At 31.8% G+C, this 20,270-nt stretch overlaps 1 non-coding gene across 1 annotated transcript; it reads right to left on the reverse strand.

Annotated features, from left to right (window-relative positions):
• Positions 1-19,832: 19,832 nt before the first annotated feature.
• LOC112658226 (U4 spliceosomal RNA) lies at positions 19,833-19,967 on the reverse strand. The gene has a single exon (XR_003135614.1). It is a non-coding gene; the product is annotated as a U4 spliceosomal RNA (small nuclear RNA).
• Between the last annotated feature and the right edge of the window lie 303 nt (positions 19,968-20,270).

Genomic DNA, 20,270 nt, shown 5'->3' on the forward strand with positions numbered 1-20,270 from the left:
AATAGTTTAAGAGTGGTACCATAGGAACTTAAAAGAAAAAATAATTACTGGTTTCTTATAATTAAAAAAAGTTTTTGAATTCTGAGTTAGATGAGTTTCTGCAGTTTAGGCCTTCTCCCATCAAGGAAACAATGTATTCCTTATTCTGCCAATCGATTCACTTTTACCATGGAAAAATAAAACTATATCTTACAAAGGAATATTGGAATATTCCAAGGAATATTGATGGAAAATCTAGATATCAATAATATTAGACCATTTTATGCTTTTAGTTTTATTTTTTCTCAAATTAGTAGGATATAGTTACTTAAACACACACACACAGACACACACACAAAATTATGAATGTCATTTGCTTTTAATATGGAAATTTAAACCATTTACATTTATTATCGTGAAGGATGTTTGGTTTTGATTCTCTTGTCTTCTTTATATTTTCTTCCTGTAGTCTTCCTTTTGCTATATACATTTTGTTATGTCTTCTTTTATGTTCTCCACTCATTTTACTATTTATTTTATTAAATACTCTTAAATAATATATGGAAAAAATGATTTTTGGTAAAGAATTTAGTGCTGTTTTTCCATGTTTCTCCTCATTTCTCAATGCTCTACTATATTGTAGAGTTTATAGCCAGATAGTTTTATGAACTTTTTAAATAGTATGATTTATATTTCATGATTTATATTTCATGACTCATACATTGTATATTATTTCTACACTATTTTTAGCCATTTCAAAAAAGGCATTCATATTCTTTTTACCTAGGAGCACGGTGTTTTGCATATATTTTAACAGTGGAATATTTCCAATTAGAATCATCATTGAATTTATCTTGCATTTCTCATTCTGATCTCTCTCACAGAATTACAAATTTTAATGAAATTTGTTGTTTCTTGAAATTATTTCTGATGGCATTCACACTCCCTTTCAAATTCATTCTGCTGTTCATTTTCTTTCCCTATATTTTCTGCTCCAAGCTTTTTGAAGCCACATATTTAATTACTAAACCATTTCCTAAGATTTGTTTAAAGATTTTATTTATTTATCTGAGACAAATTGAGAGAGAGAGAGAGAAAGAAAGAGCATAAGCAGGGCAGAGAGGCAGAGGGAGAGGGAGAAGCAGACTCCCCACTGAGCCTGGAACCTGACATAGGGATTGATCCCAGGACCTGGAGATCACGACCTGAGCCAAAGGCAGATCCTTAAACATCCGAGCTACACAGGCACCCCCTAAGATGTTCTTATGATAAAGCATTTTCACACTTTTTTCTCACTGAGTAATTAAAAAAATGTCTAATTAATTTTTTATCAACACTATACCCTGTACGTCAGATCTTATCTTTGTGACTAATATCATTTTAGTATTTCTATTTGTATTTCCTGAAATTACAACTACTTATACTGACTGGATATAAACAGGATGGAAGGTTACTGTATTTCCTATTTTTCCAGATGGATTATGAATATGAAGATCCAGAGGTGAGAGAAAGCTTTGCTTATTTAAATATTTCTCATACCTTCTTTCTAGCTCATGCATGGTGCCAAGTACAAAGTAGATGGTCAATAAATAATTTTAAATAAATGATCTAATAACTTGAGAGAAGTCATTCAGTGGGAATATGGGAGAACAAATGTTGTAGTAGAGGAAGATAGAACAAGTGGGCCAAATATTAAGATAAAGATACTAGAATTCATTTTAAGACTAGGTTAAGTAAGGGAGTAATAAAACCATATTTACATCTTATGCAAATTACCCTGATTGCAAATTGACAGTACTGGAGAAGAGTGATCAGTTAGGAGGTGACCATAAATCAGCTGAGAGTTGATGAAGGACTAGACATAGAATCTTCAAAACTATTTAAAATATAGAATTGTTAGTACTTGCCAACTTTGTATTGTATTATGTATGTGTGCAGGGGATAAAGGAGAAAAGAACAAGGATAATATTCACATTTTATGTTATGGCTGTTCACTGATGGGGAGTTTGAAAATCATTTTCTATTTTTATTGAGAATTCTCTGACAATATCAATACATGAAGTATAGGTAAAGCTAGAGTTTCCAAGATAAAATACCACTAAAATTTTCCATGACTTTAACCCACCATATATTAGTACATTACCTGAAATCCAAGATAAATTGTGCTAGTGCAAAGCCCCTATATTTGAATCTGTACACTCACTAATCATTGTCCCATTTTGAGAGTTGTGCTTTTCAAATATATATTGACACCTTTATAAAAATTAAGTAAAATGGAATAAACTCTCTAAATCATTGAAAAAAGTAGCTTTTTAAATCTCTTTTTAAAAATTTTGAGTTTTTACCTATTTCTGAGTCTTTAACAATGTTTTGTAGAAAGCTTGAAGAGGTCTCAGCATTAGCCATAAATTAAATCACTTGGTCATTAAATATCTAATACCTGTTGTGTGATGTGGTTCCCTTTATTTATTTGAAAACTAACTTGATTCATTCTTGTTCTTTGCTATATACTCTTGACTACTTTATTTCCACTAGATAATTACCTTATTTAGGTACCCAAGAATAGTATAGCTCTTTTGCACAGCATCCTTATATTATTGAGTTTAGAATTACAGTTATAAAGAATTCTCAGATACACCTTTACAAAAGAGGGGCACCTGAGTGGCTCAGTCATTAAACATCTACTTTGGCTCAGGTCATGATTCCAGGGTCCTAGGATCTAGCCCCATGTCAGGCTACTTAGTAGGATGAGGAGCCTGCTTTTCCCTTTCCCTCTGCTGCTCCCTCTGCTTGTGCTTGCTTACTCATTCTTTCTCTCTCTTAAATAAATAAAATATTTAAAAAATACAAAAGAGAATGATATATGAAAATGTTCTTTTGTTTGATAGTTTTTATTATTATCTGATTGGGTCACTTTGGACAAGTCTTTTCAATCCTCAATCTTAATTATTCTCATTTTTTTAAAAGGCATAAAGTAGTAACAATCTCTAAAACTAAGGTCCAGAGATATTAACATGCTATTTAATTTATTATTCTTATGGATATAAAAAACAGGGATCCCTGGGTGGCTCAGTGGTTTAGTGCCTACCTTTGGCCTAGGGCATGGTCCTGGGGTCCTGGGATTGAATCCCACATCGGGCTCCCTGCATGGAGCCTGCTTCTCCCTCTGCCTGTGTCTCTGCCTCTCTCTCTCTCTCTGTATCTCTCATGAATAAATAAATAAAATCTTTTTAAAAAATGTCCCTTTCCATACTCTATCATTTTCCAGGAAACATTAAGTGAAATTAGCACTAAGTTAATTGGCATTATAAATTATTCTCTATGTTTAAACTGGAAATAGGTAGAAAGAAATTAAGTGCATTTATTGTTCTAATGAATATATGAAAGATTAAAATAGGAATTCATGATGCTTAGCTAAACTATTCCAACCTTTCATTTGGCCCATTTGTGAAATATCTGAGCTCTACAATCAATGACAAGTGTCTCATTTTCTTTCTTGTCTCCTTTAATTCCTCTATTTTATTTAATATCTCTTTAGCAGATATTGAAATATGACAGGATACTTAAGAAATAATAAAGCAATCATATTTGAAATCAAATATAATAGCTTTCTTTAGTTCATATCCAGATGATCAGAAACCCAGGGAAGTTTTTATATTTTTAAACAGTTTTTTTTTCTTAAGATTTTATTCATTTATTTGAAAGAGAGAGAGCATGAGCAGGAGGGGCAGAAGGAGAAGGAGAAGCAGACTCCCCACTGAGCAGGGGGCCTGATGTGAGGGTGGATCCTAGGATCCTGAGATCATGACCTGAGCTGAAACCAAGAGTTGGACGCTTAACAACTGTGCCACTGAGGCACACCAAATAGGTTTTTTTTCAGTAGTTAAAATTTGCAAGTTAAATTTACCTATACATAGTACTATTTATAGAAATTTAAGTCATTATTTTGAAACAGTGGATTTTACTCCAAGTCCCTTTTCAGATAAATATTTAAATATTTGATGATATACAAATCAAAATACAGATAAATATGTGAAATATTTTCAAACTATCTTCTGAAATGCTCAGTGTCTGGTATTAGACAGAAGAAGGCACACAACATAATAATGGATAACAAAGTATCTGAGGTTTTATCATTTAAATAAATTACACTGTATTGCGTAAGTACTATTTTATAGGCATTAGGATAAAAAAAGCAGAATGATATAGCATTAATATTATCAAGTAATTAGTCAATCCATCAAGAATATATATTATCCTAATTTCATATATACATATCAACATAGCTACAAAATACGTAAAGAAAAAAATTGAAAGACTTAAATATTCAAATCAAATATTTGGAAGTACAGTAATATTTGTGTAACCCATGAATCAGACAAAAATATATCTTAATAGGAACAGAAAACATTCAATTGGGTGTTAATAAAAATAAAGCATAACAAAAAGCGTGGAGTGCTGCTAAAGTCATCAGAGAAGGAAACTTATAGCATTGAAATATGTATATCAAGAAAAAAATCAATTACTATTCATCTTTAGAACTCAGGAGTAACAAAATTAGAATGGAAATGGATGAAATTATCAAATAGATTGTTATCCAGAAAGTTATTAAAACAAATGTGTAATAGAGAAAACAGAGGTAAGATCAAAAATTGGATATTGATTGAAATATTAATACAATCTCTAGTAAGAGAAGTTATGTATTATGTATTGGTATATATGCTATAACATATATGACATATTAGTATACATTACATTCTATAGTCTATATTGTAAACATATTTGTCTAGAGTTCAACTGAGCTAGAAGAGTTAGATCTGAACTGCAGGTGTTGGAGTAGCCAGGTGACAGCAATAGCCAAAAAAGAATAGAAGTGGCAGGAGAGGGCATCCTCTCTTTTGCCCGTTATTATAGCAAAAGCTTTCAGCATATTACCATTGAGTGTGATGTTAGCTGTGGGTATATCATATATTGTCTCTATTGTATTGAGTATTTTCCCTCTGTGCTCAGTTTATGGAGACTTTTTAAACATAAAAGTATGTTGAATTTTGTCAGATTTTTTTTGCATCTATTGAGATGATTGCACAATTATGAAACTTCATTTTCTTAATTTGGTATATCACATTGATGATTTGTGTATGTTGAATCATCATTGCATCCCTGGGATAAACCCCACTTGATCATGATATATGACCTTTCTAATGTATTGCTAAATTCAGTTTGCTGATATTTTGTTGAGAAAAAATTTTCAGCTACATTCATCAGGAATATTGGTCTGTATTTTTCTTATTTTGTAATACCTTTTTCTGATGTTGGTATCAAGGTAATTCTGGCCTTATAAAATGAATAAAGCATTGGGGGTCCTGGGGCCTCAATTGGTGAATAATGTAACTCAGAGTTATTGAGTTTGAGCCCCACATTGGGTGTAGAGATTACTTAAAAAATAAAATATCTTAAAAAATGAGTGTTCTTTCTCTCTTTGATTTTTAGAATAATTTGAGAAAAATTGGTATCAATTCTTCTTTAATTATTTGCTAAAAAAATAAAAAGCCTCTGTCCCTGGACTTTGTTTGTTGGGAGGTTCTTGATTACTAACACAATTTCCCTACCTGAAATTGGTCTGTTAAGATCTCCTATTTCTTCATGATTCAGTCTTGGTAGGTTGTATGATTCTAGGAATGTATCCATTTCTTCTAGGTTGTCCAATTTGTTAACATATAATTGTTTATAGTAGTCTCATGATCCTTTGTATTTCTGTGGTAATAGTTATGTCTTCTCTTTCACTGATAATTTTATTTATTTGAGTCTTCTCTCTTTTTTTCTTGGTAATCCTAGTTAATGTTTTGTGTAGTCTGATTATAATTTCAAAAAACTAACCTTTCAGTTTTATTGATCTTTTCTATATTTCAACTCTGATCTTTGTTATTTTCTTCTTTCTGCTAATTTTGGGTTTAGTTCATTCTTTTTCTAGTTACTTAAAGTGTAAGTTAGGTTGTTTGAGATTTTTTTTTCCCCTTAATATAGTTGTTTATCTAAAAAATTCCCCCACAGAACTCCTTTTAATGCATTCCATATGTTTTGGTATATTGTCTTTCCATTTTCATTTATCTCAAGATATCTTTTGATTTCTATTTCTCTTTTGATTTCTTCTTTGACCCACTGGTTGTTCAAGAACATGTTGTTTAACCTCCATGTATTTGTGAATTATCTAGTCTTTTTCTTCTTCTTCTTCTTCTTCTTCTTCTTCTTCTTCTTCTTCTTCTTCTTCTTCTTTTGTAAGATTTATTTCTTTGAGAGAGAGAAAATGAAAATGAGGAGAGGGGCTGAGGGAGAGAAAGAATCCTCAAGCAGACTCCCCACCAATTGTGGAGCCTTACACGGGGCTTGATCCCAGGACCTTGAGATCATGACCTGAGCCAAAATCAAGAGTTGGATGCTCAACCAACTGAGCCACCAGGTGCCTCTGCTTTTTTAAAGATTCCAGGTTTCCCCTTGTAATCAATTTTAGTTTAATACCACTGTGGTCAGAAAAATGCTTAATTTGATTTAAATCTCAAATTTTTAATATTTTTTTTGTGGCCCAACATATGATATATCCTGAGACTACTTAGGTGAGAAAAAGAAACAAAAAAAGCATCCAAATCAGAAAGGAAGAAGTTAAAATTGTCTCTATTTGCAGATGACATGATATTATACATAAAAGAAAAATCTAAAGATTTCACCGAAAGACTGTTAGAACTAATAAACAATTTCAATAAATTTTCAGGATACAAAATAAATATACAAAAACTATTTGCATTTCTATACAAAAATAATGAACTATCATAAAGAGAAATTTTAAAAACTATCCCATTTACAATAGCATTGAAAGGAATAAAATTCCTGGGAATAAATTAACAAAGGAAGTAAAAGACCTATACATACATTTTTTTTTAAGATTTTATTTATTTATTCATGAGAGACAGAGAGAGAGAGGCAGAGACATAGACAGAGGGAAATGCAGGCTCCCTGTGGGGAGCCTAATGTGGGACTCCATCCCAGAACCTCGGGATCATGACCTACCTGAGCCCAAGGCAGATGCTCAATCACTGAGCCAACCAGGTGCCCTGAAAATGTAAGATCTTGATCAAAGAAATTAAAGACAACACAAAAACTGGAAAAATAGTCTATGTTAATGGGTTGGAAGAATTGATATTGTTAAAATGTTCATACTATCCCAAGTGATCTACAAATTAAATGCAATCTCTATAAAAACTCCAATGTAATTTTTTACAGGAATAGAAAAAAAATCCTAAGATTTGTATAAAATCACAAAAGACTCCAAAAACCTGAAGCAATCTTAATGAAGAACCAACCTGGAGGCATCATACTTCCTGATCTCAAACTATGTTACAAAGCTGCAGTAGGGTATTGGCATATAAACAGTCAAATATATCAATTGAACAGAATAGAAAACCCAGAACTAAACTACTACACATATGGTCAATTAATTTTCCACAGAAGAACCAAGAATTTTTTAAAATGAAAAGGATAGTCTCTTCAATAAATGGAGGGAAAACAAAATAGCCACATAAAAAGGAATGAAACCAGATCCCTATCAAATAACATCATACACAAAAATCAACCCAAAATTGAATAAAGACTTGTACATAAGACCTGAAAACATAAAACTCCTAGAAAAATAAAAAATAAGGTGTGAGCTCCCTAAACTCCTTGACATTGATCTCAGCAATGATTTTTTGGATTTGACACCAAAAGCAAGGAAACAAAAACAAAAACAAACATGGGTACTACAACAAACTAAAAGGTACAGCAAAAGCAACATTAACAAAATGAATAGGCAACCTACAGAATGGAAAATAAATTTTTCAATATTATTCAATAATTCACCAGCAAAATTGCTGAGAGACAAGTTCTTATTTTTTCCTGCCATAGAAAAGAAATGATTATTATGTGATTTGATAGAGGTTTGCCAATCTACAATATAAAAATGTATCTAATTACCATGCTGTACACATTAAATTTATAGATGTTATATGTCAGATATATTTCAATAATAAAAATAAATAAGTAAAAAATAAAAATCAAAACATATAGTAAAGTAAGACACTTCCTACTTTTATGAGAAAAATCACACCTAAGCTTTAACCAGGAGCCAGACTCCAATATTGTGCAATTTTATGCCAATTTATTTTGGAAGATACAGGCAAATTCCTAGGAAATATAATTTACAAAACTGTCCCAAATACAACTGTATATTTGATCAGTCCTGTTTCTATAAAAGAAATTTAGTCCATATTTTAAAATATTCCCAAAAAGAAATTTCTAGGCTCAGGTAGGCTTTACCAGCAACATCTTCCAAATGATTAAAAAATTAAAACTTGTTATCCCAAAACTTATTATCCCAACCTTGTTATCCCAAATCTGACAATATATGAAAAAGTTAAAAATCACAACCAAATATGTTTAAGCTAGGCCTTCAAAATTGATCTAACATTGGAAATTAAACCATTGTTATTTACCATATTTTTAAAAAAGGAAGAAAATTTTATATATACAATAAACTGTGAAAAATAAGTTTCAAATGATCTATACCTATTTATCATAGAAATACTAATCAGAAATAAAGGAAAACTTTATTATTCAATAAATAACACCTGCAAAATTCTACCAAAAAGTTGCACTTTTTTTTAAAGATATTTAAATCTTTTACCTAAGATTGGAAATAAGAAAATGATGCCCTATCATTACCTGATATTGCATTTGGAGTCCAAGTCATTCAAACACAGTGTAATAAGGAGGATAGGCAGATGACTGATGATGATGATAGATAGATGATAGATAGAGAGATGATAGATAGATATATATATATATATATATAGATATATATATATATATGGATGTTGGAAGGAAGATATAAGACTGTCATTACATTCTTGTGATGCAACTGTACCTTGACAAATGAAATATGTCATTTATTATATGAATAAATCCTTAAAGAAGAAATGAAAATAGCTAATCCAGAAGTGACAAGAATAAAGAACAAATACTTACATGAAAATGAGGAGAAATAGTTTGAAGAAATCATTGAGAAACCCTAAGCAAATTTAAGGTGTGTGTTACACAGAAGAATTATTAAAATCCAGCTGGATATTTTGGATAATCCTAGGAAGTTTAGGTAAGGAAATGTGGCATATAAAGCAAATCATAATAGTTGGAATGCAAGTAAGCTGTCTCCATTTCATAGAATCAGTATCTAAAAGGAATAATGAGGGGCTCCCTTATTTTAAACCTCAAACTTTTATATTAATCGTTCAGAATGTTAGTTTTTCCTAATTGGCTATCTTTTATGTGGCCTTTTTGAAAAATATACTGTTTAAATTTCAAGTCTTTTTTTATAACTATATATATACACACATATTTATAAAACATACGTTATATATATATATATAACGTATGCTATATATATATTAAACTTACTGCATCTCTCAGATACAGGGATAGTCTCAATATTTGGCTATTTGTATCAAGGTATGCTATAATTTAATGTTAGTGTGTTCATTCCTTGTTTATTTTTTTTTCATTCCTTGTTTATTCATTAGTAGAATCCTAAGATGAATTTATCTTGAAGGATAAATTGAGACACATTAAAATTTTCAAGAGTTTATTAGATCATACATCTATCCAAATCAGGCAGTGCCAAACCAGAAATGGCTAGAAGCACTCCCTAACAGGAGCTAAAGAAGAGGTTTTTATAAAGAAGACTCTAAGCAAAGCAAGGAAATTATTTGATTGGCTACAGCTTAAGTGGTTACCTTATTTGGGAAATCCTAGTTGGCTGGATTGTGATTGGTTGTTTCATTTTCCCACAGTTGAGTGCATTGATTTTGGTTTGCTTATGTAGGCTGCCAAGAAATTAGAGCTACCCTAGTCTAATGGCCTCCTTGTTTAATTACTTTAATAACCACAATGTAGATTGATCTACCCCACCCCCCACAAAATCCTATACAAAAAAAAATCCATTGCAAGTGGATTATGTATATAAATAGAAAAGAAAAATAAAACTCTAATGCTTCTAGAAAATGTTAAGAGAATGTATTCCTAAATTGTGGTGTAGAAAGTTTGGTTAAAAAGAATACATAAGGGATTCCTGGGTGGCTCAGTGGTTGAGCGTCTGACTTTGGCTCAGGGTGTGATCCTGATCCTGGATGAGTCCCACATCAGGATCCCTGTGGGGAACCTGCTTCTCTCTCTGCCTGTGTCTCTCCTTCTCTCTCTGTGTCTCTCATGAAAAAATAAATAAAAATTATTTTTTTAAAAAAAGAATACATAAGACACTATCCATAAAGGAAAGGAATTAATATATTGGAATGTGTTTTGATGAGAAACTTCTCCAAAGACAGCTTTAAAAAGAATATCATGCCAGCTATGGATTGGGAATTTCAATGTACATAAATGAAGAATGACTTAATCAAGTCAACAAAACCTTTCTGGGTCTCATATTTATACCTGAGGTCAAATTTCACACATTTTCAAAGTTTCGGAAGAACTCTAATTTTACCTTAACTACTTCAGCTCTTCTAAAAGTAGAGCAAAAGTAAGACTGCAGATTAAACTGTATAATGAGCAGTTAACTCAGTAACTTTTAATGACCATAAAAAACGGATATGTCCAGGACTGAAGCACAATCTCATCCAGGGTTATAAAACTCTATTTTATGTGCTGTAAATCTCATGAGAGCTGTGAAGTATGTGTCCCTTCTCCCAGTCTGAAACCTCGTGGCTTGTCTGATTGCCCTTTACGATGAGTGAGGTTAATATCTCTTGTCTATAAAATCCCTTGCCTATTTTATAAAAAAAAGATTTCTTTATAAAGAATGTGAACTATGTATTTACATTTGCTAACATATTTACTCAATCCCTTTTATGTAAAAATCATTTAATTAAAAATATCTTATCCTAGATTTTTTTGTTCTTAAAAAAAGATAACTTTATGTTTCACAGTACATTTCAGGCTGAAAATTCAAGTTTAATCTCATGGTGTTGTTAGTGTAATCAAATATTACCTATTCTCACTTACAATATGAGAAAAGACAAATTCACATTATTATCTATATATTTTTTTTAAACCTGAATACTGGGATGCCTGGGTGGCTCTGCGGTTGAGCACCTGCCCCTGGCTCAGGGTGTGATCCCGTGGTCCAGGGATCGAGTCCCACATTGGGTTCCCTGCATGGAGCCTGCTTCACCCTCTGCCTACATCTCTGCCTCTCTCTGTGTCTCTCATGAATAAGTAAATTAAAAAAAAAAAAAAGCCTGAATACTAATACTTTGGTACACAAGCAATTTAGGCAATTAAGAAAAAGCAAAAACAGGGTTTGTTTTACTCTAGGTAATGTGTTTGGTTCTTTATTTCACTTTGCATGTGTTGGCACTATTTATGAAATTAAGCTAGCAAAAAACATGTGGACATCTGACCCACAAAAATCATGTGACAATTTTTTATCAACTTTTTTTGCTGTTAGTTAAATACATTCATTCCATTAACTATAGAAGAAATACTAACAGTTTTAAAGTATGCATCCTAGACTGGGAGAGAAAGCTGTTTTTTGCTATTATTTCCCATAAACTCTTTTTAACTGTTGTTTATTATAGCTACTATTTATGATAATGCTGTTGTATGCATTATTACAACCCCGTATTTTCAGTAAAATGCTCAATAAATGTATTTTTAAGATACATTCTTCTCTAACTGCTTGAGATAAAATGTTGCTGTCATTTTACTGAACTGCATGAGATAAACGTGGCAATAATAAATGTTTTAAAATTTCTAAAGCACTGAATGATAGGAAATTAATCTGCATCATTGCAACCTCTTTCATAATATTTTTTAATGAGTCAGATTCATCTACTCCATTTTGATGACAAAAAGGGGGTCATTTCTTCAAGAGATATGTCTGCACAAAAAGCAATATGAATTTGCCCTGTACTTCAAAGGTGAAGGTGTACTTCAAAGGAGTGAAACTTTTCAATTTGGTATAGAATATAACTCTTTATCTCCTAGGCTTCTTCCAGGATCACAGATTCATCACTTAACCTGGAACTAGATGTTCTAAATGGGAAAACAGAACCATTCTAAAATTAATGTTACTAGGTGGTATTTGTTCCAGTGAACAAATTCCCTCAATTCCCTCAATCAGCATATGTCCAATTTTGCTTCTGCAATGATGAAATCGAACAACTGAGATTCTAAGAAATAATGCTATTTATCACATTACACAAAGATTTCAGGACAAAAACCTCAGTTTTTACTAAAATATCCTAGTATACTTCAAATACAGTCACATTATATGAATAAAGTGCTACATTGCATTTTTAGTACTTTGCCTATTTGGAAATATATTTTTATTTTCTTGATACATATTATAATTTCTTAATGCTTTTTTAATGAAAGAGTTCCATGAATTCTTGATAATCTGACAGAGGCACTGAATTAGCCCATTTATATCTCAATTTTATATCTCAAGTTTCACAAAATTCATATACACCTACAATTTATTAGGCTTCACAAAGTTTTATGGACCCTATTAAGACATTGTTATCCAGAGATATACAAGTACTGTGTGTAGTGATCACTAGGGTTTTTCCCAAATATTCTAGTTCTCTCCTGTATATTTGTAGGGGATTAATTATACTTCCCCACTCCATTAAAATTAATTTTGACCACTTTCAACTTAAGTTTGACTTGTTCTGGAAAATGAAATGTGAAGTATTTGAGAACTAGATTCTAAATCACCATCCCCCTTTTTTTCTTTTTTCATATGTAAAAGTAGATCTTGAAGCCTATTTCAGCTTGGATCTATGGATTGTTAATTTATTAAGTGGAACCTCTTGAATTATGCATGTAGCATGAACCAGAAATAAATATTTACTGTCTTAGACCTCTGAGGACTTTTTTGGGGGGAAAAGGATTGTTAGGCTATCTTGACTCATAGTGTATGCTTTTTTATCTTTCATAATAATAAAGTTGTAAATTTCTAAATAATGATTTTCTTAAAAGTAAAATAATCAGTAGGATCAGACATACCTACTGACAGTTCCTAGAAGGGGAATAAGGGAAAAAGACACAAACACTGCTCAAAAGAAACAAAAAAGAACACTGGGCATAAAGCTATTTGGTACAACAGCAAATATAACAGTAGATATTTGGGAAATGTAGTAATAAAATAAGGTTCTACAAATATCCACTTGCTGACATTAAAGCTACACTGACTTAAAGTCAACATCTTGATTAGTATAGCTTTATTTTTATTTATTTATTTAGATTAGTATAGGTTGAGAATAAGTTTTGGAATCATGAGGTGTGAGACACCTTTTTTTTTTCTTTTTCAAGATTGTTTTGGCAGTTTGGGGTCATTGAGATTCCATATGAATTTTTGGATGGAATTTTCTATTTCTGAAAAAAAAATCATTGGGATTTTTAAAGGAATTACATTAAATCTGTAATGATTTAAAGATCACTTTGGTCAGTATTGACATTTTAACAGTGTTAAGTTTTCAATCCATGAATATGGGATATTATTCCATTTATTTGTATTTTCTTTAATTTCTTTCAGAAATGTTCTATAGCTTTTGGTGTACAAGTCTCTGTCTCCTTGGTTAAACTTAATCCCTAAATATTTTGGCTTTTGGATGCTATTGTAAATAGGGGTGTTTTCTTAATTTTCTTTTCTGATTGTTTATTGTTAGTGTATAGAAATGCAAGTGATTTTTGTATGTTGATTTTGTATCCTGCAAACTGTTTTGAATTTATTTGTCCTAACAGTGTGTGTGTGTGAGTGTGTGTGGTGTACTGTTTAGTGTATGCCACATAGAAAATCATGCTATCTATGCACAGAGATAATCTTAATACTTCCTTTCCAATTGAATACATTTTATGTCTTTTTCTTGACTAACTGCTCTGGCTAGGATTTCCAGTACTATGTTGAATAAAAGTGACAAGAGTGGATATCTTTGTCAAATTCCTGATCCTGCAGAAAATATGTTCAATCTTTCTTCATTGAGTATGATTCAGCTCTTTCTTTCTTTTGGTAGTTTGTATGATACATTTTTCTCATCATTTTATTTATAATTACAAAGCTTTATTTAAATATTATATATCTTATAGTGTATCCTTGAAAATTTAAATATACTTTGATAATCTTTATTTTTGTGATTGTATCTTTAGTCTTTATATAGTCAATATTATTACTGATATATTTCAGCTTACAGTTCTCTAATTTTTTCAACTAGTTCTGCTTGTTGAAATGAGAGTTTACTCATTCTTTCCTATGTAGATGTAATAGGGTAACCAATTTTATCAAATTAGGGCTGGAGCTGAATTGTGACATGATTTCTATCTTAACAATATTCATTTTACCTCTATTTCACCATGTTCTTTCTGATAATTTAAATTACATCGTGGTGGTTTCACCATGGTCCCTAAGCTTTTAGATCCCTAAATCTCATATTTATCTCTAGATTTCTTGAAAAAGTTTTAGTATATGCTTGTTACCATGGCATAATTAATAATATAACCAATTTCACTTATAAAATTGTTGAATATCATACTTATAGGCACCCTTATTACAGTCATTCTATTTATATAGCATATAAAACCTAAAGTGGTTTCTTGCAGAAGCTAAAGCAAGCATTTTACTGAGCACTATATTTACTAGTGATATACAGATATTTGTATATAATCATGTGTTGAAAATGAAATCTATATAGAAAAAGTGGATGGTGAAGTTACATTAAAAAAAGGCTTGGTATGCCTTATACATAAGAAATTCAACTTGGGCATTTTCTTTAGCTTTGACAGATTCATTTATTGAAGCTATAATATATAACAGGAAATAGTCTATGCATTTTGTAGGTACCAAGTAATTTAATTCTAGTAACAAAATGTTGTTGCATACTACTTTCGTCAATCTTTTACACCTGAAAGAAATGAGTTACAGACAAGGTTAAGAACTGTGTCCAAGTTTGCTGATGGATCAAGTGGTAGATCTAGGATTTAAACTCAGGAAGACTAGTGCTAGAATCCATAATTTTAACCACTATACTATACAGCCTTGTCATACATTCATGTGTGTGTGTATGTATATGTCATATATTTGTGTGTGTATCTTATATATGAATTACAAAGGTTTATGTATAGTTCTTCCTACTGAGAAATACCTGCCATATACCAGTGAAAACTGTAACCATGGTAACAAAGATATGTGATGGCCTGAGGCTTATACTAGTGTGCTGTTTAATTTAACTTTAAAAATAGGAAATATGTTCAAATATGCTACACAGACTAATGATCTAAACATGACTTATTTTATGTTGTGAGTAAATGCTATTAACATCTTCCTAATTTAACACTAGAAGCAATCAGAGAGGAAGTTCAAAAGAAATCTAAGGTAGATTCATCTATTGTGTTAAAGCTTCATGACTGTGGAGAATGTGGTAGATATAAGTGAGTTATCAAGCGTCTCCACATGAGTAAAGACAAATGTTATTTCAGTCCTAAATAGACAGCATTAAGCACTCTGCTTGTGAAAGAGCACTTATTTCTAAGTAACAAGAGATTAAAGTCATATCTATGTAGAAATCACATCTCACTAGCGCTCCTGATGAGTATGTTTCAGTAGAAAAAAAAAAATGCTGGCAACCTGAATTCCCCCATGCAAAGTAATATATTGAGAGATTGTTTTGCTCTAGTAAAGTACTTTTTTTGCCCTGAGGAGAACACATAACTAAAGAATCTGGCATATAGTAACCAGTGAAGATGAGAAGTCACTATGTTCTTTCCATAGTGTCTTAGGTTAAATTTAAGAAGCTAAGTTGACAGGAAGCTGCAGGCTCTTACTTCCAAACATAAACATCAAAAAAACAACAACACACTGACTCAAATACATATCGGAGCTCTAGAAAACAGGGAAAAAAATCTACGGCAACTAAGCAAATGCCCGAACAATAAAAAATCTTATTCAAAATGATAGGACATTTCATGGCATTTTTATTTACCCTTGCTTCCACTGCCTCCCCAGCGCTGTGCAACTGGACGGTTCTTTGACTTGGATCACAGAAAGCAGAGTAGAAAATATTTGCCATTTTCTGGCCTGTCTTGGGTGCCTGAGGGACCGTAGCTATCCTGCCTGAGTTGCAAATCAGACAGGAGTGGCAGGATTGCTAGGACCTCAGACTGGAAAACTTACAGAAGACTTCAGACCTACAGAGCAAGACATTATGAGCAAAGGAATATATTAGATTATCTATGGTTCTGAGGAGATGCTGGGTGAGACTCTTTGGAAAATTAAGTCATTTCAAAATAGATGAGGGAAATTACAAAAAGAAGCAAGTGCACACACATTCAGGTCCAGACAGGACATATGACCAAAATATACCTGAGCAGATCTTAAGCCTTGACATCAGGCTGATGTCAAGGCTTAGGAGTTTGGTGATTAGTAATGATCTTCCACAGACTGAAAGACTGGGAGAATTTGTTGTTTCTTCAAATACTAATTTTCAACAAAAGATAATAAAGCGTACAGAGAAATAGAGCAATCACCGACAAAACAAATCAGATATAGTCTTGAAGAAAAACACACAAGACATATTAGATAGTGATTTTTAAACAACTGTTTTAAGTATCCTTAAAGAGCTAAAGAAAAATGGAAAAAGAATCAAAGGAAATAAATAATTCATGAACAAAATAAGAATGTCAACCAAAGATATAGAAATGACAAAAATGAATCAAATACATTCTAGAGATAAAAATATAATACTTGAATTCAAAAATTTACTAGTGGGATGCAACAGCAGAGTAAATATTCAGAGGAAAGAGGTAGCAAAGTTGAAGACAGTTAATTTGAAATTGTTGAGTCTAAGAAGTCAAAAGAAAAAAAAATGAAGAAACGTTCATAAAGCATCTGGGACTTATGCAACATCAGCAATTTGTTCAGTATGCACATGATGGGAGTACTAGAAGGACAAGTGAAAGAGAAAGGAACAGAGAGATTGTTTGAAGAAATAATCATTGAAAACTTACCAAATTAATGGAATACATGAAAATAAACACCCAAGAAGCTCAAAAAACTCCAAGTAAAGTAAGTCCAGAGACCCACGGGGAGACACATTGTAATCAAACTGCCAAAAGCCAAACACAAAGGGAGAATCTTGGAGCAGGAAGAAAAATTGATAATCACATAAAAGGAATCCCCAATAAGACTTATAATGGATTTCTCATCAGAAATCTTGCAGTTCAGAAGATAATGGTATACTATATCTAAAATACTGAAAGAAGAAAACTGTTAGCTAAGAGTTCTATCCTTCAAAAATGAAGAATTTAAGACATACTTGGACAAGCAAAAGATGAAGGAGTTTATTACCACTAGATCTTCCCTATAAGAAATGATAATATGAATCCTCCAAGTTGAAGTAAAAGGACACAGACAGTAATTTGAAGCCATATACAAATACAAAATTCTCCAGTAAAGATAAGTACCTGGACATATATATATATAAGAAACAGTATTAATGTAATTTTGTTTGTAACTCCTCTTTTTATTTTCTGCAACTTTTAAAAGACAAATATATTTTTAAAGATTACAAATAATGTGAATAGTTGTGCCAGAAATAAAGGCATATATGGTGACATAGGTAACATAAACTGGGAGAGTGGAACTATCAAGAAATAGAGATTTTGTATATGCAATTGAAGTTATATTGGTATCAATTTAAGACAGACTATCACAACTTTATGATGTCATATGTAATCTTCAAGGCAATTGTAAAGATAATATATATGGAATATACACAAAAGGAAATAAGAAGGGAATCAAAGTATATCACTACAGAAAAATCAACTAAACACAAAGGAAAGCAATAATGGGGAAAAAAGACCCAAAAGCTATAAGGCATATTGAAAACAAATAAAATCATAAAAGTAAGTGCTTCCCTGTCGATAATTACTTTAATTGTAAATGGATAAACTCCCCAGTCAAAAGATATCATTTAGCAAAATGTATATAAAAATGCAGGATTTTAGACAATATGTTGTCTGTTACAAGAAACACACTTTAGCTCTAAAGATGCACATAGATTGAAAGTGAAAGAATGGGGAAAAATTCTGTGTGAATAGTAATGAAAGGAGAACAGGGATAGTATTATTAATATCAGAATAGATTTTAGGTCAAAAATTGTTACAAGAAAAAAATTGTTACAAGAGACCAAGAACAGTATATAATGACAAAAGGATCAATTCACGAAGAAGATGTTAATCATATATGCACAAAAATTATAATCATATGTGCATCAAACATCAGAGATCCAAAATATGTGAAGTGAATATTGACAGAAATGTAGGGGAAAAAAAACCCAGCTCTACCAGAATAGTAGGAGACTTTATATCCCACTTTCCATAATGGGTAGAACAACCAGACAGATGATCAAAACGGAAATGCTTATATCTACCAAATGTATACAAATCACTCCATTCAGCAACAGCAGAATATACCTTTTTTCCTCAAGTGCACATGGAATATACTCCCTAAAACACAATATGTGAGGTCATAGACAAATCTTAAGAAAAAAAAAGAAAGAAACTTTCTTTTTTGAGTTGAGTAAATAGCTTAGAAGTCTTCTGGTAAGGGCCATATGAAGAGGTAACATAATTTCTCTGCAGAAAACAAGAAAATCTGGGATGCAATTTTCTAGATCAACTATTTAAGGGTACTTGAAGTATATGATAAATGGAAGATGAAAATATGGGAAGAATTACTTCTTAAAAATTGTTTCAACTTTGTGTAAGAAAATGAATCTTTGTCCATTGTATCCTGCTCCCACCAGCTCATTAGATTCTTGGCAGGGCAATAAACATCTGTAGTTGTTAGAAATGGAAGACTCAGTTCAGAATGGGGGATAAAAATCAATGTCACAAGTCAAGACAGGGAAGACCTCCAGTTTTCCAGTCTATTTTGGAGTATTTGACAGTCCAACAGAAATCTAATTGGAAGCATCTGGAAGTAGAAATCCATAGGGCTAAGATAATGTTTTCACATATTCCTAGCTACCTGATAAACTATTTCTTATATTCAGGAGACCCGAGAGAGCACAGCAAAATATGACTCAAGAGATACTTGAGAACTGCCTGAAAATTTGATGTCTTCTTCAATCAATATATAGCTTAGTCAGTAGAACTTGAAGCGTCTGATCACATTTGCCAATATATTGGTCAGCCACTACACTATGCAAGTAGAGGTCTGTTCCCTCAGGAAGCAGGCTAAAAAATATAAATTACAATTATAAAATCTGATGCAAGATATCAGCTTGGAGGAAACAATGCAGGGGAAACAAATATCACAATTCAAATTTAGACAAGTTAGCAAAACACATAAACAACAACAAAAACATGAGACTGAGCCTGGGTGGCTCAGTGGATGTGCATCTGCCTTCAGCTCAGGGCGTGTGGGATCAAGTCCCACAAGAGGCTCCCTATGGGAAGCCTGCTTCTCCCTCTGCCTATGTCTCTGCCTCTCTCTCTCTGTCTCTCATGAATAAATAAAATCTTAAAAAACAACAAAAACAAAACCCCTCAAAAATAAAATAAATCACATTCCAGAGTTGCTTGACAAAATATTATTTTCAGCCAAAAATAGTAGATATCCAAGGCAAAGAAAATTATAACCTGACAAATTAAATAATTATGTATGTTCCATGCATGGAACAAAGACCAGCTATTCCCCATAAGTCCTGCCCAAATCGAAGATTTTGTGAGCCAAACAAATGATTATTGTTTCCAACCAGGAAGTATTAAAGTGCTTTGTTACACAATAATACATAAATGAAACAACATACATAATTATTTAATTTGTAAATTGTCTAGTGATATGTTTTAATTAGCAATAATCATGCCTCAGGTAAACCTCATTGGTTATGATACTACCACTGCACAAAGCTAGTGATATGTTTTAAGATAAATAAATGGACATATACTGTTTTGGGCCTTTTGAGTTTAAAGGAGCCTTATAATCTGCAATAGTCAGGTTAACAGTGATAAATTTATGCTCTAATAGACATAAACCTCCACGCGTCAGGAAATGCAAATCATTGCTATATGGCCAGTTTATTTTATTTTTATTTTTTTCTTTTTTTATTTATTTTTTAAAGAGCTATTTATTTATTTATGGTAGACATAGAGAGAGAGAGAGACAGAGAGAGAGAGAGGCAGAGACACAGGAGGAGGGAGAAGCAGGCTCCATG

The sequence above is a fragment of the Canis lupus genome, chromosome 8 (genome assembly GCF_003254725.2).
Source record: "Canis lupus dingo isolate Sandy chromosome 8, ASM325472v2, whole genome shotgun sequence".
Lineage (NCBI taxonomy): Eukaryota > Metazoa > Chordata > Mammalia > Carnivora > Canidae > Canis > Canis lupus.